Source organism: Euprymna scolopes, chromosome 5 (genome assembly GCF_053919585.1).
Source record: "Euprymna scolopes isolate OS-2025 chromosome 5, ASM5391958v1, whole genome shotgun sequence".
Classification (NCBI taxonomy): Eukaryota; Metazoa; Mollusca; class Cephalopoda; order Sepiida; family Sepiolidae; genus Euprymna; species Euprymna scolopes.
The window spans coordinates 66,342,639-66,367,639 of NC_136486.1; the positions used below are offsets into that span (position 1 = coordinate 66,342,639).

At 30.0% G+C, this 25,001-nt stretch overlaps 1 long non-coding RNA gene across 1 annotated transcript in view; it reads left to right on the forward strand.

The window, feature by feature from the left end:
- LOC145277096 (uncharacterized) overlaps positions 1–24,053 on the forward strand; it is a 57,825-nt gene extending 33,772 nt beyond the window's left edge. Inside the window, exons 3-4 of the long non-coding RNA XR_013868106.1 lie at positions 7,328–7,395; positions 23,919–24,053. This is a non-coding gene — a long non-coding RNA (uncharacterized LOC145277096). The remainder of the gene's footprint in view (positions 1–7,327; positions 7,396–23,918) is intronic.
- The last annotated feature ends 948 nt before the right edge of the window (positions 24,054–25,001 follow it).

Genomic DNA, 25,001 nt, shown 5'->3' on the forward strand with positions numbered 1-25,001 from the left:
CTGCTTTAAATGAAAAATGAAAAATATTAACACGTATAAATAATTTGACGACGATTTTTATCCGCTTTGTTTTCGCGAGAGGAAAAAGTTCTATAAAATTATGCCGCTAAAAGACAATGCAAGATATAATTTTTAAATTATTAAATTAAACTTTCCAAAGTTATGAATATTTAATATTACAACGGTGCTACAATGTTTTTCGTATGAAAAATGTGCTCAATCGATATAGGCCTCAGCAGTAGGATATCTGTGCATGAGAGTTGGCATTTCATCTGATTTCTGATATTTTTATGAGATTTGTCTGTCCAAATAAAATATAATAATTAAGTAAAGGGAACAAAACGAATTATTAACATCTTGGAAGGCAAATCGGTATTTTTTTTTGTTTTTACAAATGCATCATCACATTATCAAGGCCCAGAGGCCACTCAAGGATAAGGGTTAAAGAGTGTACAGTAGAAGTTGGTCAATATAGTAATCATTAGTAATGAAAATTTGGTAAATTTAATAACTTATATGGAACGGCTCATCAAGAACTTATTTACTTTAGACTTGAACAAAACCATATTGTAGTCAGCCGGAAAGCAGGAAAACGGAAGACAATTCCACAGGCGTGCAGTTCTAAGAAAGAAGCTTTGTTCATGGAATCTACGTTTAGGTTTAGGCACAGATAAAGAGTGGGGGAAATTATTGATAGTGTTTACAGCTAGACGAGTGGTTCTTGTGAAAGTTTGGCGAGGGGGGACCATAGATTGAAGCTCAGTTGAACACTTTCCATGAAAATAACGATACATCAGAGACAAACTCGCAACATCTCTTCTGTGAGATAGAGGTTGCAAGGAGGAGAAAAGGACATCTCCTACGAGGCTACGAAGTCTATTTTTAACTCTATCAAGGCAGGACAAGTCCTTTCTAGCAGCTCCTGCCCAGATGTGACAACAGTATTCCATCCTTGGACGTACCTGGCTCTTATATAGATAGAGAATAGCATCAGCAGTGATATATCTACTGGATCGATAGAAAGATCCCACCATTTTTCCAGCGGCCTTGGCAACAGATTTGATATACGTGTTCCATTTAAGATCAGGAGTAATGGTCAAGCCCAGAAGCTTGTCAAAACTTGAGGCCTCCTGAAGACGAGAGCCATTCATTTCAATTGAAGACAAATGTGGATTAGAATGTTGATGATGTAAAGAGAGAAGCTTGGTTTTAGATGCATTAAAAGTAACCAGCCACTCCTTTCCCCATTGTACTACGTGCTCAAGATCAGAGGAGAGATAATTGGAGAGAACTTGGTCGTTTACTGTCTCGGATGTGCTACCATAAATGGTAGTGTCGTCAGCATAAATGTCTACAAATGATGTAAGGATATGATTTGGAAGATCATTAATGTAGATCAGGAAAAGAGTTGGGCCCAGGATGGATCCCTGGGGGACACCGGCATTAATACTGTGAGCTTCTGATTTTTGCCCCTCAACTACTACTCTTATGAACCTATCAGAAAGAAATGATTTAATAATTGAGAAGACTTTTCCAGCTATACCATAGCTAGCGATCTTATGAAGTAAACCTTTATGCCATACCCTATCAAAGGCTTTAGATATGTCAAGAGCAATTGCCCTAGAAAGATTGCCACCGTCGAGAGATTTGCTAATCCTATGCGATATAACTGTAAGGACATCTGCTGTAGATCTAGCAGAACGGAAACCATATTGAGTGTCACTAAGAAGGTTATTTTTGTTGAGATGTTTGATTACTTCTGTATTTAATACAGATTCTAGCAACTTACTCATGACGCACAGGAGACTTATTGGCCTGTACTGAGAGGGGGATGAGCGATCACCTGAATTCTTAAATACAGGGCATACTGATGAGATTTTCCAGGGAGATGGGAAACTATTCTCCTTAAGACAACGTTTAAACAGTTTTGTAAGTATGGGCGCTAGTTCAGGTTGAAGTTTTTTGAGTACTATAATTGGAATACATCAGGGCCAGTTGCTTTACTGGAATCAAGGTTTTTGATTAGCTTGGCAACATCACGTACAAATATACGTATATCACATAGCGTGTTTTCTGATACAAGAGGAAATATTGGGGGTTGGCGGTCTTGGTCGCAAAGGGTAGAATTAGCTGCAAAGTTCTTGACAAAGAGTTTGGCTTTGTCTGATGCTGACGAGATTACCTCAGGTCCATTGATAATAGTTGGGATGGAGCACACGCTTCTGTTCAGGATTCTGTTTGCTATTTGCCAAAACTGGTGGGAACCAAGCCGCTACTTTGGACTTAACAGATTGAGCATACAACTCTCTTGCGTTCCTTATTACTTTCTTACAATGGTTGCTGGCAGTCCTGAAAACGGCTTTAGTTTCCATACATCTATTACGTTTGAAGCAGTGGAAAAAGTGATTTCTGTGCGCAATGGCAGCAGCACATTCTGGAGAGAACCATGGCTGGCTGTTAGGTTTTTGCTGAAACTTTTTAGAGGGTATGAAATGGTCAATACCTACAATTAACCATTCAGTTAGGTCTAATACTATAGAGGACACATCCTTTTTAAACATGGAATGCAGAGGTAGATCAGATATAAATGTACGGAAGCTATCCCAGTCAGCCTTAGTGTATCGATATACTGTACGATGAAGAGGTACGTCTGGGGACTTATTACATTTCATTTTTATCTTAATTGATACAACAGAGTGGTCGGAAGATCCAAGAGGCGACAGAACAGAAACTGAACATAGTTCAGGGCAAGTTGTGAGAAAAAGGTCTAGTAGGCTCGCATACTGGCCGTCATTATCGGGCACACGGGTAGGTTCCTGAACAATCTGAGTGAGGTCATAGGCAATGGAGAAATCATGACAGAACCTCCCCTCATCATCGGTCTTGTTTTGGTGGGTCAACCATTCGACGTTGTGAACATTGAAGTCTCCACATACGTGAATGTTAGCTGAAGGATAAGTAGAAAGGACTTGGTCAATGTTCTCAGATATGCTTTGAAAGATAGTAACTCCGCTGTTGTGGGGGCGATAGAGAGTAAATATAAATGCAGTAGTGTGAGCTAAAGCAACCCGGAAGCACATATAGGGTAAGTTAGGATCTTCCCTGGAGATGTCCCTCCCACATGGAAAGCTATCTTTAATATAGGCACATATTCCATGCCCATGGCGCTCTTGGGGGTCAGATTTAGAAGTTAAGTTAGAGTATCCTGTAATTGCAAACTCATCTAGGGAAATAGCCTGTCCAATGCCAGTTTCACTTAAAAATAAAAGGTCTGGTTTAGTCTCCTGTAATTGGGTGTCAACCTCTGGAAGGTTAGAACGTAGACCCCTGATGTTGGAGAAGGAGACATGGTAGTAGGGGTCTACGTTGGAAGTTGGAGAACCGGGTCTAATCGTGTATTTTTTCTTGAAACTTGTCATGATGAAATTTTGGAATTTGTGGACTAGGTCGACAGATTTACTTAGAGCAGGACAGAGAGGGGAAACTAAGAGAGAAAAAGAAACGAAGAATTTTTTTTTGTACCATATGATAAGGTAAAGCCGTAACAATTACCCACTAGTATGGCATCGAGAGGCCCCACCAGAAGCTACTGCATGGTCCAGATTCCATTCACCAAATGGCAATACAGCAGCCCCAGTACTTTGCACCTGCTGATAGGACAGCCTCCTTAGTGGTTAATCCAAGGTTCGGGTCCCTGACTATCAGGCGGATAACGTCAGCCCAGACAAAACGTTTACCTCCATCACCCTTACTAGTGACATGGCTACAAGGATAGACATAGAAACAGAAAATTTCCACCAACTCTGCCAACTGTTCGCGCAAAAATACTGCCAACCTAGAAAACAGCTTTTTCTTCTCCCTTTGTCAGAAAAATCACTCATTTAAAAAATGAGGACTGAGGGACAAATAAGAAGAAGCGAGAGTAACAGGAGCTGCCGATAACACATCCACAATGCGTTTTCTACTCTCCATTAAAAAAAAAATATTAAGTATTGTACTTAATAAAAGTCCAACGGACATATTTAAGGGAAAGTATGGTGATAGATTCCCCTCCCACGAACTAAAAATGAGTACAATTAGGTAATCTATTTTTGCAATCAACTCGGTAGATAAATAAACATTTATGGACGAGGAAAAAAAAAAAGCTAGCATTTAATACAACAGAAATACATAAATTAAATTCTGAAATAAAATGTAGTTATTAATATTTGAATCTTAAAATAAAAAGTGCGAATTAGTAGAGAAAATCACTTATCACAACAACGCATTCCGTCTCCAAACTAGTGAAGAATTTAACTTTTAATAGCGTTCAGAAGATTTTTTTTTTTAATTAACCGTTAAGAGAAAGCGTGATTTTATTCTGAACTTTAACTAATCACGTTTTAAGCAACTTATGATATAAAACAAAATCGGATGGGGGGGAGGGTTCTTCCGAAGTTAGTTGGTGACGTTATAAGTAATTGCGAGATAAGATGGGAGCCAGAAATTAGGGGTGGGGGACTGAAAATGATAATATAATGGATTGATTATACAATATTTAAGATCAACTTGGTAGATAAACATTTATGTACGAGAAAATAAAAATAACAAAAATGAAAAAAAGCTAGCATTTAATACAACAGAAATACATAAATTAAATTCTGAAATAAAATGTAGTTATTAATATTTGAATCTTAAAATAAAAAGTGCGAATTAGTAGAGAAAATCACTTATCACAACAACGCATTCCGTCTCCAAACTAGTGAAGAATTTAACTTTTATTTATGTACGAGAAAATAAAAAAAATAAAAAATAAAAAAAAGCTAGCATTTAATACAACAGAAATACATAAATTAAATTCTGAAATAAAATGTAGTTATTAATATTTGAATCTTAAAATAAAAAGTGCGAAAAAAAAAAAAGCTAGCATTTAATACAACAGAAATACATAAATTAAATTCTGAAATAAAATGTAGTTATTAATATTTAAATCTTAAAATAAAAAGTGCGAATTAGTAGAGAAAATCACTTATCACAACAACGCATTCCGTCTCCAAACTAGTGAAGAATTTAACTTTTAATAGCGTTCAGAAGATTTTTTTTTAAATTAACCGTTAAGAGAAAGCGTGATTTTATTCTGAACTTTAACTAATCACGTTTTAAGCAACTTATGATATAAAACAAAATCGGATGGGGGGGGGTTCTTCCGAAGTTAGTTGGTGACGTTATAAGTAATTGCGAGATAAGATGGGAGCCAGAAATTAGGGGTGGGGGACTGAAAATGATAATATAATGGATTGATTATACAATATTTAAGATCAACTTGGTAGATAAACATTTATGTACGAGAAAATAAAAAAAAATAAAAATAAAAAAAGCTAGCATTTAATACAACAGAAATACATAAATTAAATTCTGAAATAAAATGTAGTTATTAATATTTGAATCTTAAAATAAAAAGTGCGAATTAGTAGAGAAAATCACTTATCACAACAACGCATTCCGTCTCCAAACTAGTGAAGAATTTAACTTTTATTTATGTACGAGAAAATAAAAAAAATAAAAAATAAAAAAAAGCTAGCATTTAATACAACAGAAATACATAAATTAAATTCTGAAATAAAATGTAGTGATTAATATTTGAATCTTAAAATAAAAAGTGCGAAAAAATAAAAAAAAAGCTAGCATTTAATACAACAGAAATACATAAATTAAATTCTGAAATAAAATGTAGTTATTAATATTTGAATCTTAAAATAAAAAGTGCGAATTAGTAGAGAAAATCACTTATCACAACAACGCATTCCGTCTCCAAACTAGTGAAGAATTTAACTTTTAATAGCGTTCAGAAGATTTTTTTTTTAAATTAACCGTTAAGAGAAAGCGTGATTTTATTCTGAACTTTAACTAATCACGTTTTAAGCAACTTATGATATAAAACAAAATCGGATGGGGGGGTTCTTCCGAAGTTAGTTGGTGACGTTATAAGTAATTGCGAGATAAGATGGGAGCCAGAAATTAGGGGTGGGGGACTGAAAATGATAATATAATGGATTGATTATACAATATTTAAGATCAACTTGGTAGATAAACATTTATGTACGAGAAAAAAAAAATAAAAATAAAAAAAAAGCTAGCATTTAATACAACAGAAATACATAAATTAAATTCTGAAATAAAATGTAGTTATTAATATTTGAATCTTAAAATAAAAAGTGCGAATTAGTAGAGAAAATCACTTATCACAACAACGCATTCCGTCTCCAAACTAGTGAAGAATTTAACTTTTAATAGCGTTCAGAAGATTTTTTTTTTAAATTAACCGTTAAGAGAAAGCGTGATTTTATTCTGAACTTTAACTAATCACGTTTTAAGCAACTTATGATATAAAACAAAATCGGATGGGGGGGGTTCTTCCGAAGTTAGTTGGTGACGTTATAAGTAATTGCGAGATAAGATGGGAGCCAGAAATTAGGGGTGGGGGACTGAAAATGATAATATAATGGATTGATTATACAATATTTAAGATCAACTTGGTAGATAAACATTTATGTACGAGAAAATTAAAAAAAAAAAAAAAGCTAGCATTTAATACAACAGAAATACATAAATTAAATTCTGAAATAAAATGTAGTTATTAATATTTGAATCTTAAAATAAAAAGTGCGAATTAGTAGAGAAAATCACTTATCACAACAACGCATTCCGTCTCCAAACTAGTGAAGAATTTAACTTTTAATAGCGTTCAGAAGATTTTTTTTTAAAATTAACCGTTAAGAGAAAGCGTGATTTTATTCTGAACTTTAACTAATCACGTTTTAAGCAACTTATGATATAAAACAAAATCGGATGGGGGGGGGTTCTTCCGAAGTTAGTTGGTGACGTTATAAGTAATTGCGAGATAAGATGGGAGCCAGAAATTAGGGGTGGGGGACTGAAAATGATAATATAATGGATTGATTATACAATATTTAAGATCAACTTGGTAGATAAACATTTATGTACGAGAAAAAAAAAATAAAAATAAAAAAAAAGCTAGCATTTAATACAACAGAAATACATAAATTAAATTCTGAAATAAAATGTAGTTATTAATATTTGAATCTTAAAATAAAAAGTGCGAATTAGTAGAGAAAATCACTTATCACAACAACGCATTCCGTCTCCAAACTAGTGAAAAATTTAACTTTTAATAGCATGTATGTGCAGCGTTTTAATATAAAAAGCTATATCATTAAAATAAATAGACAAAAATCTAAATTTACTTTATATAATCTAAAAAAAGATATACTCTAGGGAGTTTTGTTTTAACTAATAGAAATGTATTACTGTATTTTCATTTTTTCAGGTGTTAATTTTCCACTTACATTACCTTCCAACACTATGCTTGAACATACAAAGTTTGAAATCGCGCAGGTAAACATCAATTTCACTTTCATGTAAATGTTCGATTAATAATTAACAATGAATTAATTATATGAATCGCAATATTTATGTTTGATTCTGGTTTGTTAATTACTAAATATACACATCCAACCAAATTAAAGAGATAAATACAACATTTATTTCTTTTAGAATTGTCAGTTTGTTTGGTGGATAATATTATTTGATCCAATTTCTTCCATAAACTTCCAGAAAGTAAAATTTTGTTTAATACACATGCCACTTAAAAGAAGGGGGTTACGTCGGTAAACGTCAACACACAAGTAGTTCGCTTCGTTTGGAATAAACAAAATTATATTTGGTAGGAAAAATGGCACGTGAAGTTTACCATAAAAGTTGAGGCACTTATATTTCACAAGTATTATTCATCTTTATTAAATCGTACTTATATAACCACAATATATATATATATATATATATATATATATATATATATATATATATATATATATATATATATATATATATATATATATATATATATATATATATTTAAATATATACAGTGGGGAAAATAAGTGTTGGACACCTCCCATTATTCTTTATAATATAATTTAGGCAGCGAATGACGCGAAAATTTAACAAGAAATAGTTACTAATTTAAAAATAACAAATAACTTTAGAAATTGGAATCTTTTAATGCATAACAAAAATTATATCATAAAAAACGAGAATAGCCGGGAAAAAGTTTTGGACACAATGTTTTAAATAATATTTTATTATTCTTTTTTTATAAATAATGCTGGAAATTGTTATTTGCATTTTAATTTGCCGTCACTATTATACGCTTTAGAAGTTTCTCGATTGTTGTAGACCATACTATACGTCATATTGGAACACGTTAGTCACCAGTAAGCCACCACGAGTGAAGGCTCTCAGGATGAGTAAACGTAAAGAATTCTCTCAAGTCGTCCGTGATAAAATTGCTGAGCACAAGAATTGAATTGGTTATCGGCGTATATCTGCACAATTCAAAATCCATGTAAGCACTATAGGAAACCTTATTAGGAAATGGAAGGTTCATGATTCAACCGTGAACCGTCCGCGCACAGGAGCTCCTCGCAATTTTTCGGATTGAGCAGTGAGAAAGATTGTACGAAAAGTTCAGCAGCAACCGAGAACCACACGAGGCGAACTTCAGAAAGATTTGGAAGAAGCAGGAATAGCAGTAACGAAACCAACGATTAGTAATATACTCCGACGCAACAGTCTTAAATCGCGTACACCTCGAAAGACACCATTACTAAAAAAATGTCATGTTAATGCTCGTCTGGAGTTTGCAAGAGACCACTTATTGAAAACACATGATTACTGGAAAGAATGTGATCTGGTCCGATGAGAAGAAAGTAGAACTTTTCGGCATTAACTCTCTAGCTCGAGTATGGAGAAGGGATGGCACAGCGCACGATCCCAAACACCCCCCCCCCTGTAAATTTGGTGGTGGAAATGTCATGCTCTGGGGATGCTTCTCTTCAAATGGTACGAGGCCACTTCATATTATAGATGTAAAGATTAATACAGCCAAATATCGGTAAATTCTTGAAAATACTCTCTTGTCTGCTTCCAATGCGTTAGCTATGCGACATGGATGGATCTCTCAACAAGACAATGACCCCAAACATACTGCTAGAATAACCTCCGATTGGTTCGTCCAGAACAAAATAGATGTTCTTAAAGGGCCCAGTCAGTCACCAGACATAAATCCTATAAAAAAATCTATGGAGAGAGCGCAAAATCATAGTCCATCAGTGAGATCCACGTACTATTCAGGATTTGAAGAAAATATGTTGAAGAGTGGGCCAAAATCTCGCCTTGTCACAAATTAGTTTCATCGTATAGAAAACGTCTCGAAGCTGTAATAGCCAATAAGGGGGTTTCAACTAAATATTAGATGAAATTGTGTTAGTGTGTCCAATATTTTTTCCGGCTATTCTAGTTTTTATTATATCATTTTTATTATGCATTAAAAGGTTCCAGTTTCTAAAGTTAATTGTTATTTTTAAATTAGGAACTATTTCTTATTAAATTTTCGCGTCATTCGCTGCATGAAATTGTGTTAAATAAAGAATAATGTGATGTGTTCAACACTTATTTTGCCCACTGTATATATATTGTCTGTGTCAATATATTTGTTTATTATTTATATGGAAGTACCCACGTGTGTGTATATATATACTTGTATGCATATATATATATATATATATATATATATATATATATATATATGTTTGTGTGTGCGTGTGTGTGCGGCATTGTTCAGCTTCGAGTGGTCACCTTGTACATTTTTATAAATTTTCCCTCAAAACTTTGTTTATTTTAAAATTGTTGTCTTTTTTTTCGGATTGTGATATTTATATCAGAGGTAAATGCGATAACCATTAAAATTTTCCTAGCAACTTGTAATAGAAAGCAAATAAATATTTTGTTTTTAATTAAAAAAAAATAAGGGTAAAAAATGGGTCCAGCCCTCTTTAGTTTAATATTTCTAGAATTACACTAATCTAATCTCGTTGTTTTCTCGAAATTCATATTTCATAGGAATTATAAAAGTGCCAACTACACCAATGAAAATAGGGGAATCGATTGTTATGAGGAAGGTAAATAGCCAATCACTTAAGTCCATAGCTAAACAGTTTGAAGTGCATGGATCAACCCTGACAAAATATTGACAAAATATGTAGTCTATGGAACAAGTAAGGATCTTCCAACTAGCTATAAAAAATTGAAAGCTGACAGAGAGAGATTAAAGAAGACTTTAATTAAATTAATCAGGTAAACAGGTGCTCCCTTAATATGGGTGTTTTTTAAAACACTCATATTTGATGGCCAAAATGTCTCTTGCTAATAAAGATTTGTCTGTAAGTATATCTCTTCCTATACGTGAGATAAATTTAAGGAGATATAATTTACAGGGATGTGTGACTTATGAAAGAACACTATTAAAAATAACGCATGTTGCTAAAGCAAAAAAACAAAACAGAAACTTGATATTATTATCCACTCAGATAAATGCAATCTAGGGGGCCGCATATTGGTAAAAACAACCTCATATCAATACGTAAGAAGTACAAATATGTCAAGAACACTTTTAAAGAGGAAAATTTATCTAATAATATTTGGGGATGCATGAAAGCTACTGAGAAGAGATGAATCACACAATATAAATGTAACTTGAACAGTTATAAATGCCAAGATATATTTGATGAAACATAAATTTACACCTACAAAAATGAGCATGAATTTATCCGGGATGAAGCCATGTGAAACTTTAGAGCAGTAATCTCTACAGGTTCTAGAGTTTTTAAAGTAAAACGTATTTATGTTTTGGCCTACTGGCCAGCACAGAAATATAACTGGCAACTTTGTCATGCCCCCCATCTCCGTGCTTTATCATTAATAAACTTTTGTCAGATAAGCTGTATAATTTATAGACTGATTTGTTAATTTCATAAAGAAATATTAATAATATAAACGATAGAAATCTGAAGAAAAACCATGAAAACAGTTTACAAAAAAAAAAATCGTTTTAGGGACGAATTGTAAAACAGGTACTGGGTGGCCACTCGAAACTAAGCGATGTGTGTGTATGTGTGTGCGTGTTTGTTTGTTTGTTTGTTTGTGTGTGTGTGTGTATATGTTTGTGTGTGTGTATCAAAATATTGTTAAACACTACCTAGCATAGCAGCTGCTGAATAGCGTAAAGGTGAGAATCGCCGACTCTCCAGTTTTGATACTGGCTTGAGGTATTTTCTTTTCTTGGCTAACTGATGAGTTTAGATACAAAGAAACAGGTCTTTCCGGGGATGACTATATATATATATATATATATATATATATATATATATATATATATATATATATATATATATATATATATATATATTTACGAAATCAGCCTATGGAAATGCTAAGAAACAGTTTTAGTAAAGGCTTTTTTTTTCTTTCTTCATCCTTATATAAATGAATCCTCTTTTGTCATTATAAACATTTTAGAAGTCGGATGAGGTGCTAAGTCTGCAATAAGTTAAAGTTAAAATATTTTTTGTCCTTCCGGAAATTTAAACTGCATTCTTTAGTTTTATTTCTGCATTTATTTTTTATTCAAAGCTTCTTAGACTATATATATATATATATATATATATATATATATATATATATATATATATATATATATATATATATATATATATATATAGTTCAGCTTTCCTCGGACCATATCTAGTGTTTATATATATATATATATATATATATATATATATATATATATATATATATATATATATATATTAAAATGTTTGCTTCGTGTCAAGGTAACCTACATCTAAAATTTCAAGCGGGTAGATCCAAAATTAGCAGAAGAGTTTGGTAGAGTTTTCAACGGTCACATCGTAAAGCTTTGCGCCCTTAACAGCCAAATTTCTGGCCGAAAAGCGATTAGAAGGTTTTTGAAATCTCAATACATTTTATGTCAAATTTCGAGTATATAGATTGAATATTGATAGAGTATATTGATAGGGAAAGGTATACACACAGAAAGAAACACGCACACAATTTCACTTTTATATATATATATATATATATATATATATATATATATATATATATATATATATATATATATATATAAAGAGAGAGAGACAGACAACAGACAGATATTCTAGCGGGAAAATATATATTCAACCGTTAGGGGGTCTCTTACATTTTTCGATAAACTAGAAATTTGCGTGTGCTTTATGCTGTTGTCAGATGCATAATTTTATTAAAATTATTTATTTGTCGTACTGCGTTGTGTGAAGGTGGGTAAAAAGTATTACGGCATAAGAGCCTTTACAAAAAACGATTTTATTCTTAATTTTCGTGTAGTAATGTTCGAAGATGTAAGATGTGTGCGGATGCTTAATTACATATATATATATATATATATATATATATATATATATATATATATATATATTGTGTGTGTGTATGTGTGGTTGTGGTTGAGTGTGTGTACTTACCCGTGGAAGTAATATATAGGCAAATTGCCTTTTATTTAATCGTACATTTTTAACCTTACATAATTGATTATATGTCGTATGTCTCATTTCCTCTTTATACTCTGTTTTCTGTTAAAATTAAACATATATATATATATATGTATGTATATAAACATGTATATATGCATATATATACGACTAAAAATCAATACAAAAAATATATAAATCCTGATGTCTTTTCTCTATTTATTTTCTGTGTTGACGTATAGGAATACGTGCTATTCGGACTATATATATATATATATATATATATATATATATATATATATATATATATGTATATATATATATATATATATATATATATATATATATATACGTGTGTGTGTGTGTGCGTGCGTGTGTGTGTGTGTGTGAGTGCGCAATTCGGACTATATACATACACAGATATGTATATATATATATATATATATATATATATATATATATATATATATATATATATATGCATAAATCGGACTAGATATATAAATATATATATATTCGGCATACGTGGCATTAAGTTTGATAAATATTTCATGAATGATTATAAAAATATTGAAGTTTTATAATGTTTACTTCATGTCATCTGTACTTTTTTCATTGTTTTGTAAATGTAAATGTAACTAGTTAATGTTGTCGTTTAAAAATGTATATGTAATTCTTATTTATTTGAGGATACACCCTAAGCAAGACATTCTCACGGAATACTCATATAAACTTATTTGAAGTATTCGATTTTACTCATCTGTAACATTTCCTGGTTTAAGAGTGTCTGGATTTATTAATATAACATTTTACACGTATTCAGGTTTAAAGTAATTTAAATATCTAAATGTTTTATGAAAATCGTTAAATTATTCGGTTTAATTTTATTGTCTTTTGTTGGAGAATTACTCCGAAATAAATAAGGAAACCTGTTTTAGTTTATTTGCTTATCGTTAGTTTTCATGTTTCCTTATTTAATATATCTATATACATACATATATATATATATATATATATAAATATATACATATGTATATATATAGACAGAGAGATAGATAGATAGATAGATAGATAGATAGATAGATAGATAGATAGATAGATAGATAGATAGATATGATACGTGCAATCACTTTGTTCTGGCGAAGTAATATACAGTTTTGGACGTATTCAGCAGGAAAAATTGTGAATGTACCGAATTCTATATTAAACTATTTTATTCATTGAGTATCGTATTAAGTAATTTGCCTTTATTTTAGAATCCCTCTTAGATTAAAGTAATTATAAATGTTCCGGAAGTATATATAACAAAGTGTAAATTATTCAGTATTCCTTATCTGAAATGTTTTCTTGTATAAAAATGTCTTCCTAGATTGCGCTAATAATAATTGAATCCGGACTATGAAATATAAACTTCTGAACGTATTCATTTTCAAATAATTTTGGAATTTTTGTTATCTGGAATTTTTATTTTTTGGAGAATTCTTCGCAGATTAAGGCAATTGTAAATGTTTCCGAATATGTATATAAAAGTGTTTTAATCATGAAAGCATTCTGTATCGTGTTTAAATTATCGACACCTTAAAAAAAAAACGTTCATATGTTTTAATTTTTTTAAAGTGCAGACATGTGGTAGTGTTTATGATAACGTAAATGCAATCTATAGATATTTATTATTTTTCGAATGAGTATATGTGGTTTATCTTTTAATTAATATGTTTTTTACAAAATTAAAACATATATCGCTATATAAAATAAAAATCATATAAAATAATATCGTCATATCGGTTAATCTTGTATCGTATTCATCGTTCGCTGTTATATCAGGAACGATCTTAAACGTAAAAAGAATTGCAGTCTGTGTTGTTGTTGTTGTTGCTGTTGTTTTACGGCGGATAAAGAACTCCACATTCATTATTTTGCCTTTGTTGCGATATTACAGAAGTATTTAAAGAAAATCCGTGAAAAGAATTTTACATCTCCTCCACTTTATTTCATCTCTTACAATTATTTACAGTTTCCACACTGTAAAAAATAACAATGTTTATGTTTCAAAGAAGTGTATAGTAATAAGAAATATAAGTAATAAGTAGAAGTATAGAAAGACACGTTCATAAACTCTGATGGGTTGGTGCGATAGAAAAGCAAAATATTTATTTACGTCATGATAGCAAGAGTAACATTTTGCCATGTTTAAGTTCATGCATTCCTGTAAAATTTATATATTTAGAGTATTGTTAAAAAAGTGTTTTTTCAAATTGTTGTTAAAGGTTTTTTTTTAATATATTTATTCAAAGCGAGTAATCAGGGAAGCCATATAAGATTGTAACGACTGTATTCGAAAATCACTACTGATTGTAATCTGTTTTTTCCAGATTAATGCAGATTAAAAAATAAAGGGGCAGTCAATCGTTTACAATTTACTAATAGATATAACGTATATATATATATATATATATATATATATATATATATATATATACATATATGTATATGTGTGTGCGTCTATATATTGTCTTCGTAAACATAACTATACATCATATATATATATATATATATATATATATATATATATATATAGGAAATTTATTACTGTGAGTCCAGAATGAGTTTACAAATTGTTTCAGCTAGAGGAAAATCCTCAAAGAGAGGAAAGATCCAACTAGCATCATCAGAATTAATAGATGGACTAAGTTATAAAGTCAAATAAAAATGGAAAGATCGTAGATAAAGGGGAGTTAGAAAAGAAGGGGGAGTGGTGAGGAGAGGACGTTAGAGTTTAAAGTAGTAGGAGTGTATTAAAAAAAAGGAGAGGGGTTTATAATTAAATATTATGTGTAAATTCTTATATACGTGTTTTTTAAAGGTTTAAACTTAAAAAGACGCTACTTTTGTTGATAACGGCATAAGTAACAGTTAATTTAAAGGATCACCATGGCAACAGGTTGGAGAGTTAATGTTAGTGAAGGAACGGGTTGAAAATGGGGTTTAAAGTAATTTAGCCGGGCGGGGAGAGATTGAAAGATATTTATTGTTTATAAAATGGAAAGAAAAAGAAAAGGAAAAATAAGTTAATGAATTATACTTTACAGGTTTATTTTGATAGTGTAATGATATATATAATTAAATATAATATATATATAAATAAATTAGCCGGGCAGGTAGAAATTATACGTTACAGGTTTATTTTAATGAAATAAAATAAAATAGGTGAAGGAGCGGGTTGAAAATGGGGTTTAAAGTAATTTAGCCGGGCGGGGAGAGATTGAAAGATATTTATTGTTTATAAAATGGAAAGAAAAAGAAAAGGAAAAATAAGTTAATGAATTATACTTTACAGGTTTATTTTGATAGTGTAATGATATATATAATTAAATATAATATATATATATAAATAAATTAGCCGGGCAGGTAGAAATTATACGTTACAGGTTTATTTTAATGAAATAAAATAAAATGGGTGAAAGCTTAAGTAAGTAACTTAAATAATAGAAAAAACATTTTTAATAAGTAACACACAAATACAAGCACACGCATAAATATGTACAGCAAATGCACATACGTAAATGGGGGAAAAGCACATGCGTGATCACACATACATATATATATATATATATACATATATACACAAACATACATATACAAACACATATATATATGTACACATACACAGATACGTAAAAATTCACGCATATATACATATATAAACATATATGCAAATACACATACATCCAGATGCAAACACTTACACATACATATATATATATATACATATACATATACATACATATATAAATATAAATTAGTTGGGAGGGGGGGAATTGAAAAATATTTTATAAATAATTTTTAAATTTTCAGGCGTTGTAGTTGAAGGAAAGAGAGAAAGAGAAAAATATAAATTAATGAATTATAATTTACAAGTTTATTTTACTAATATAGAAATAGGTAAGAATATCAGTAAGTTAATCAAATAATAATAAATTCATAAAATTATTAGGGAGATATTTATAATAAGTGAATAAAACACATACACACAGTAAAACACACACACACACAAATATACATGTAGAAGATACGTACACAAATACAAATATATATAAACACATACATATACACACATGTAGAAGATACGCACAAACACAAATACATATATATACATACATATACACACACATATATATATACACACATATAAATACATACACACATATACATACATATACACACGCACATACACACACACATATATATATGTGCACATATATATACATATATATATATATATATATATATATATATATATATATATATATATATATATATAAATTAGCTGGGCAGGGAGAGATTGAAAAAAATAATTTTTTGTATTTAATTTATTATTTATATTTTACTGAATTGTCGGGCGTTAAGTTGAAAGAAAGAAATGAGAAATAGAAGGGTAAATAGGTAAATTATACGTTATAGGTTTATTTAATAAAGTAAAAAAAGTAAGGATATCAGTAAGTTAATTAAGTAATAAAAATTAATATAATTATTAATAAAATGTAGATAGTAAGTAGATAACAAAAACACACAAATACATACACATGAGTACACATGTAATAAAATACACACATCAATGGGGGAGGAGCATGTGCTTGAGTATATGTACAAACACAAATACGAAAAATATGTAAATAAGCTTCGTGTTAAAAAATATGATATTTATTATTGAAAGAATTAGTAAGAGGTAAATATAAGAGAAAAGCGTATTATATATGTTATATGTAGATGATAAATTAAATAATTAATTAAAATAGAAGGTAAGTAAATAATTAGTTGTTAACAAGTAGATAATAGACCGAGAGGCAAGTCAAAGGATACCAATTGTGATAAGTACGTAATTGAAATAATAGAAATCGAGACCTAACTATGGAAATAGCCAATAAGAAACTATGGGGCGAGAACCTTTAAATAATGACATAAGGAGTGATTAAGGCAAATTAATATTAGGGTTGGAATAGAAAAAAGGCTTAGCACAAACTCATCATACTCCAGCATTTTTAACCTACACAAACCCTTCTTTGAAAATGCTTTAAAGGAATCTGGATATTCCAACCCTAATATTACATACTTGGGCCCTAATAAACCCAACAATACAAATAGGAATAACAGATCCTGCAAAGTCCTCTGGTTTAACCCTCCCTATAATAATATGATAAAAACTAAATTAGGTAAAAAAATTCTTGATGCTTCTTAATCACCACTTCCCCCCTAGTAATATTCTACATAAAATTTTTAATAAGAACACTGTTAAGCTTAGCTACAGTTGCACAAATAATCTAGAAAATAAAATTAAAAAACACAACAATAAAATACTAAATAACCACAACTATAATAACAATGGTCAAAATAAGTGTAACTATCTTAACAAACCCCAATGCCCGCTCCAGCAAAATTGTCTCTCAACAAATGTAGTTTACAAAGCAACTATTGCCCCTGCTGAAGACCCACAAAACAAAAAAAATTACATTGGCCTCTCAAGCACCACGTTTAAAGACAGATTTAGAGTGCATAAATGCTCCCTAAATAACCCCAACCACCCCAATAGTACTTCATTAACTAACCACTATCTACTACTTACCCGAAACAACCTCACCCCAATTATTAGCTGGGGAATTCTTAATAGAGCTAGTACCTGTAAATCACTAAACTCCCCATGTTATTTATGCTTAACTGAAAAATTACTGATTACTAATTTTAGAGATAGAGATAAACTTCTAAATAAAAAAACTGAAACCTCACTTAATTGTAAACATTATAAATCCCACCTCTTAAGCAACTTCTCACCCTTCTAATAATAACTATAACCCACCCCTAAAATCTAACACTAACGAATTACACACACCCTATTTACAACCTAAACTATATAGTCCCCCATTCATTTTAAAAGAACCCCTCTACAGAACCCCCACCTATTTATCCCACCATTTTTTAGCTGCATCTCTCTTTACCAAACTCATTTTTGTACCCCCCCCATTTGCCTTAATCACTCATTATGGCATTATTTAAAGGTTCTCGCCCCATAGTTTCTTATTGGCTATTTCCATAGTTAGGTCTCGATTTCTATTATTTCAATTACGTACTTATCACAATTGGTATCCTTTGACTTGCCTCTCGGTCTATTATCTACTTGTTAACATTTAATCATTTACTTACCTTCTATTTTAATTAATTATTTAATTTACCATCTACATATAACATATATAATACACTTTTCTCTTATATTTTCCTCTTACTAATTCTTTCAATAATAAATATCATATTTTTTAACACGAAGCTTATTCACATATTTTTCGTATTTGTGTTTGTACATATACTCAAGCACATGCTCCTCCCCCATTGATGTGTGTATTTTTTACATGTGTACTCATGTGTATGTATTTGTGTGTTTTTGTTATCTACTTACTATCTACATTTTATTAATAATTATATTAATTTTTATTATTTAATTAACTTACTGATACCCTTCCTTTTTTTTTACTTTATTAAATAAACCTATAACGTATAATTCACCTATTTACCCTTCTATTTCTCATTTCTTTCTTTCAACTTAACGCCCGACAATCCAGTAAAATATAAATAATAAATTAAATACAAAAAAATAATTTTTTCAATCTCTCCCTGCCCAGCTAATTTATATATATATATATATATATATATATATATATATATATATATATATATATATATATATATATGTATATATATGTGCATATATATATATATATATGAATGAGTGTATGTGTGTGTATATGTATGTATATGTGTGTGTATGTATGCATTTATATGTGTGTATATATATGTGTGTATATGTATGTATATATATATATGTATTTGTGTTTAAGCGTATCTTCTACATGTGTGTATATGTATGTGTTTATATATATTTGTATTTGTGTACGTATCTTCTACATGTATATTTGTGTGTGTGTTTTTCTGTGTGTATGTGTTTTATTCACTTATTATAAATATCTCCCTAATAATTTTATGAATTTATTATTATTTGATTAACTTACTGATATTCTTACCTATTTCTATATTAGTAAACTAAACTTGTAAATTATAATTCATTAATTTATATTTTTCTCTTTCTCTCTTTCCTTCAACTACAACGCCTGAAAATTTAAAAATTATTTATAAAATATTTTTCAATCCCCCCCAGCTAATTTATATTTATATATGTATGTGTATGTATATGTATATATATATATATGTATGTGTAAGTGTTTGCATCTGGATGTATGTGTATTTGCATATATGTTTATATATGTATATATGCGTGTATTTTTACGTATCTGTGTATGTGTACATATATAAATATGTGTTTGTATATGTATGTTTGTGTATATATGTATATATATATATATATGTATGTGTGATCACGCATGTGCTTTTCCCCCATTTACGTATGTGCATTTGCTGTACATATTTATGCGTGTGCTTGTATTTGTGTGTTACTTATTAAAAATGTTTTTTTCTATTATTTAAGTTACTTACTTAAGCTTTCACCTATTTTATTTTATTTCATTAAAATAAACCTGTAACGTATAATTTCTACCTGCCCGGCTAATTTATTTATATATATATTATATTTAATTATATATATCATTACACTATCAAAATAAACCTGTAAAGTATAATTCATTAACTTATTTTTCCTTTTCTTTTTCTTTCCATTTTATAAACAATAAATATCTTTCAATCTCTCCCCGCCCGGCTAAATTACTTTAAACCCCATTTTCAACCCGTTCCTTCACTAACATTAACTCTCCAACCTGTTGCCATTGTGGTCCTTTAAATTAACTGTTACTTATGCCGTTATCAACAAAAGTAGCGTCTTTTAAGTTTAAACCGTTAAAAACACGTATATAAGAATTTACACATAATTAATATTTAATTATAAACCCCTCTCTTTTTTTAATACACTCCTACTACTTTAAACTCCAACGTCCTCTCCCCACCACTCCCCCTTCTTTTCTAACTCCCCTTTATCTACGATCTTTCCATTTATATTTGACTTTATAACTTAGTCCATCTATTAATTCTGATGATGCTAGTTGGATCTTTCCTCTCTTTGAGGATTTTCCTCTAGCTGAAACAATTTGTAAACTCATTCTGGACTCACAGTAATAAATTTCCTATATACTGCTCTGACTACACATTGAGCACTTTAGTCCGGTTTTTTCACCACTGGTAAATAAATACATATATATATATATATATATATATATATATATATATATATATATATATATATATATATATATATATATAATTTTGTTTACTAAGTACAGAATTTTATTACTGCATGTCCGTATGTGTGTATGCTTGTGTGTCCGTAAATGTGAGTTCCTGTGCCCACAGATGCACTTGTTTTTGTATATTGCAAGATATAATGCGCTATAAGATATTATCGGCAGCAGTTTTTCATATGTATTCAATTACTAATTGGTTATTTTAATTATGTTTCATACATATTATTAGAATATGACCGTAACGTATACAAAGATTACTTATGATTATAGGGAGTCATCTATCCTGAATAAAGCTTCAGTCAAGAAATGTATATCTAATAAAAATGATTAGAGTAGTTGTGCACTTATGAGATAATTCACATAGCTTAACTAATTAATTGATTGCAACTAAATAAAACATTGTAAAATTCTGGCCGTGATCGTCGAACGTCAAATGTTCTCTAGAGTGCATTTCTTCCGAGAAGATTTATCAGATAAGTATCGGTAAATATGCTTCTAATCAACGATAGATTCCTGAATAAATGATGCTATGTATTTTTGTCAATGTGTAAAACCATACTGTGAAATGTATTTCCCACATTTAAATGCGACCAATCCAACTAGATACTGAGCATAGAACAATTTACACTGATTATCGAAGTGGAATTGATTTGTTAATGGCTGGTAAAATTTAATGCTACAAAGGCCTCCCAAGCTTTTGTTCACAACTACAAAAACCTTGTAAACCGTCGATTGCCATGCTAAATAACACACAACCTGAGAGGTCATATTTCAAATTGCTCGGTTTACATTCACCGGCAACATGAATCTATTGTGGACTTTAGCAATGCTCGTGTAATATCATAGCAATAAATCCCACTCTTGACATTTGACTTCCCTAGATGCTGGAAAGCCTTTCATTCGAACGATTCTTCCATTGAACTGTTATGCTTTGAAACTATCTCCTGTGCCCCTTATTGTGTTCATCTGCAGAAGTTTAAATGTACTGTGAGGAAACATATCCATACTCAACTTTCACAGTTACCTGTTAGACACGCTGCCAAATAGTAACCTTTAACGCCCAATTGGCAGTATGCTTTGTTTCTTGTGAAAAAGAGTAAAAAACAATATATTCAAATCTTAAAGCATTTAAAAGGTGTTCAAATTATCCTAAATCAAAAATGTGAATTTCCACCTTGATATTTTCAGAAATGAAAGTCTGCGATCGGTTGATTATTCGATTATTCATAATTATAAAACAAGTATCTTGAATTCTATTCTCGTCGATGCCATTTTTGCATATCGTGTTTTGTTGAATTTAAATTATGTTTTTCATGAATTTATAATAGCAGAATATGTTTAAAATACGATGAAAATGTTGCGATGATAAACCTCAGGATTTATTACTGAAACGAACCAATATAATTGCCCTTAATGAAACAGTATATGCGACACTTAGTATAGAATCGTATTTGAAAGCCGTACTAAACCACAAAACAATTTGAAAGAATTATGAAACATAGAAATTAGCGTAAAGCAATTATGTTATGGATACTAGCAACATAACTGAAGAATTGCCAATAATGTAATAGGATAATATGTTTTTTATTTGTTGAGATGATGTTAGACATTTTTTTTTATTTTCACAGGCTACTATTCTCATCTTGGGTAAAGTTTTCAAAAGTTTCGGCGGATGGAACCTCCGATTTTGATTCTGGTGTATCTTGTTCAGCTCGATAATACTCAGATGTCGAACTCAGGAATCTTTCAAGATACATTAGTTCGGCAAGATACCCCCGAAGTAAATCGGAGCTGACGCGAGCGAGATTTTGTGAAAATATTGCTTTAGACAATAAGAATAGCTCAATTAATCTAAATATTTAATATTACAGTAAATTAGAATTAAAGGAAAGGCAAGCCATATTTGAGAAATCAGCAGTGGTTTATGAACATCCAGAAAATATTAAAGAGTCGAAGAGTATAAACACAAACAAACATGATTCGTCCCAGTCATATGAGATTTGAAATAAAATGACGCCGTTGCAATGAGACTTGTGCAAAACAAAACTAGAAAAGACTACTTAGCTAAATCAAAAGAAAATATAGCTTTACGATACCAGAAAAGTAAACAGTAGCTGCGCAATATTACTTTGCACTCGAAAATATTTGTAGAATCATAGAGGATCGAACTAATGGGTAGGTATTGCCTAATCCGAAACTAAAGTGGAAGATTACATTGCATACAGAGGTTTTGAAAAATGGTTTGCAGTAAATCAATATTTAAAGAGAATAACCGTTTATTTTTTCTTTAGAATCGTTTGAAAATGTTTGTGTGAGTATAGTATGTTAGTGATAAAATAGAAGAGAAACGACAATTTAGCGAAATACATAAAAGACGAGGGATTTTTATTACGCTTATCAGCGGCAAAACACCATAACCTTTTATTTACTAGATCTACTCAGTTTGAAATAAGTTTGTCAAATATGAATTAATTTGAAAACGAAAACGCGTTCGTTTATCAGTAATAGTTATAAAGTCAAATTGTATCCTGGAGCAGCTGACTTTAGAAAGTTATTTCATACCTGAAAACGAATACTGATAATAAAAACTAAATATAACATGTATTTTGCTTATTAAGTGACCTTTCCTCTCCTTTTCCTCAAATTTAGACCAATAGGAATTCGGTTTTCTATATAATACTGGCTGTCGAGTGAAACATATTTCCAAAATTTATTTCTCATCATCATTCTTTTTCTGTTACTTTCATTGTTATATAACTCATCTAACTTGTACAGCATTTCATATATCACTTTTATATAACTTTCACATGAGTATTAAACAATTCTCTTAGCGCATTTACGTAAATATAATTCGAATGGATTGGTATGTTAATCAATTACTAATAAATTGTATTGTTATAACATTATTATTGCGTATATGTGTATTGGCATACAATTCATAAATTATATAACTTTAATATATTCGTATGATTTCTTTTTTTGTAACTGATTTATCTTTTTATTATTCCATATTTTCTTTGTTCGATTTAGCTATTCGTGTTGGTTTGTAGAATTCTTATGGTTTGCATTATATATATATATATATATATATATATATATATATATATAATTTTTGCTTTTATAACATAATTTTTACACGATGTTCAGATTATAAGTATTAATTAAGAATTTATATATAATTTATATTCTTATCTTTCAGCGTGCCTTAATTGTTTCCAGTGACTTCGTTATTTCATCAATTTAATCAACGATCGATCTCTCATTTTATTGGAAAATGAGAGATTTTCAAGACCAAACTACCACAATCTTCTGTCATTTACTTTTTAAAACATTAAATGAATTGAATATGATGAATAACATTTTTATGCAATGATTTTCTGGAAAGTTGAAGAAGATTTTTATGCAATTAATTTTGAGCAATATTACTATTTTTCCCTTTTCTTTGATTGTTGATCGAATTTTTCTAAAATTTGCTGAAGTGTAGTTCCCTTTATCTTGATGTTAAATTGTAATGAAGCATTTTGTTTGCTACACTAATTAAACATAAGTACATAAATAAATGAATATATATACATGAATGAACGATTGCTGCTTTTATATATGTATATATGTAAATACATACATATATATTTATATATATACACATATATATGTTGTCGATTTACATGTATTTCATATTTTTGTTGATTTTAATGGCTTTATTTTTGTTTGACTTTTTAAACTAGATATTTAGATTTAAATAGATAGCTAACGTCATTTTTCACTAGAAAATGTAAACTAGACACCCATAAAAAGAAGGGGCAATGAATTGGTAACTTATACTTCGTTACATAAATTATATGTAAGATTAAAGAACAGTTTTGCACATGATACTATTATATATAAACAACGATGTAACATTTCACCAAGGTATGAGGAATTAAACATGTATTAAATGTTGTAATCATAGCTTAGCATCAACTCATAATAATAGGAATTGGGAGCCATTTAGTGACGTAAATAACATATATCATAGTCATTACATGTGTCTTTAAAAAATGTTTTTAAAGGGATTCATATTTTTTGGATTCTTAGGGCTACTGTTCTCATTTGGAGTGTAATTTTTACAACATTTTCGTTGATATAATCTCCGACCTTTCTTAGTTATATATTATAGAATTCAGGACTCTTTCTTTTCAACTTGGAAATAGTTCCTTCAAATTTGAACATCACCACGGAATATCAAACAAACCATTGAGTAGTGGAGTGAGTACTTCATATAAATCAATTGAAACTTACATTT